This window comes from Olea europaea, chromosome 1 (genome assembly GCF_002742605.1).
Source record: "Olea europaea var. sylvestris chromosome 1, O_europaea_v1, whole genome shotgun sequence".
NCBI classification, from domain to species: Eukaryota; Viridiplantae; Streptophyta; class Magnoliopsida; order Lamiales; family Oleaceae; genus Olea; species Olea europaea.
The window spans coordinates 10,690,618-10,692,152 of NC_036237.1; positions in this window are offsets into that span (position 1 = coordinate 10,690,618).

A 1,535-nucleotide genomic window follows, 5' to 3' on the forward strand; every position below is an offset into this window, starting at 1 on the left:
AATTGATCAATTATCCAAATAATTATTGGTCCAAAAAGATCATTTGCAACTCGTTACTATTGATTATAATAAATTATTCGCCTCAGTCCTTGATTTTCTCGAATTTCGGTTTCATGTAAATCTTGTTTTCTTTGTAATTCATTATTTTCATATTATCTATATTTACTCATTCTTTCATTATTTGGTCCGATTTTTTAACAGGTGGTATCGGAGCTTTTGATTTTGAAATTCATGGAAATATCGAGATTTTGATCAAGTTAATAGCTCTACTTGATTTTTCATGAAGACAACTATGAAGTTTGATGTTTCACTATTGAATCGTAGTACAAGATTTTTGTTGTGGCAGATTGGGAGGTGAGCATTGCTTACTTATATGGGATTGATTTTGTTGTGCTTTTTGCTCGTTTCATATTTGTTGTTTAAAGAGATGATCTTATATAGTCGTGATCTCACTATTGAAGAGGTCTATGCTATTCTATTTTCAAATGAGAAGATAAAGATATTGTTGAGGTTCATGAAGATGACATAGTTCTTGATGGTGGTTGTGTAGGGGGTCAAATTAAGGTCTAACTTCCAAATTTATTGCAAGAATTCAGGACACTTAATTAAGGATTGCTATAAGTCGTAGAATAGTGAAAATTTGGCTACGATTTTTCAGAAAGGAAAGCAATTAGATGCTTCAGATGAAACCATTGTTGCAGAAACTTCTCACTATGATGGAGAACTTTTATTTATTTCTAATTACAACTCCAAATTTGATGAGGAATGGATTTTTGATATAGTTTGCACTTTTTATATGTCACCCGATCGAGATTTATTTTCAAAGTGTTGCGATAACTAGTAATAATACACCTTGTCAGATAGCTGGTATTGGTTGTGTCATTTAAAGATGTTTGATGGAGTAGTTAGAACACTTGATGTAGTGAGACACGTTCCAAATTTGAAGAGAAATTTTATTTCCTCAAGTACTCTTAATTTAAAATGGTACAAGTATACTGTTAAAGGTGAGTTTTGAAGATTAGTAAAGGAGCCTGTGTTTTGATAAAGCGACTTTGAAAATCCCATTTTATATATCTTGTAGTGTTTTACAGAAATTTTGAGTAATCAGCACATTTTGAGAACTCGGGTAGATTTAGAGTTGGCTTCTATAACACCATTAGAGTCTAATTTGAAGTCTTCTTTCAAGAATACATCTCAGTTAAATTTTGATAATATAAGTAAATCCATCTTGCCACCATTATTGACGATGTCATCGTATTCAAATTCTACATAGGTACAATTATATTGATTTTGTTGATGGTTTGAATGCGGTTAAAAGTGTTTATTCTAGTTAAGATCCTTCTTTTGATGTTTTCAGTTGTGATGATTTTGTTACGGTACTTGTTTCAGCCTTATATGGTGATTATTAATCACGTTTTTTTTTGTTGGTTGTGATTCGAGCAATTTTGGTGTCCAAGGTATTTCTTAGAATTTTGTTAATACGCAATTATTGAGTTTTGCCCTAGTTGGGGCAGCGAAAGCTGAGAATATTTTCA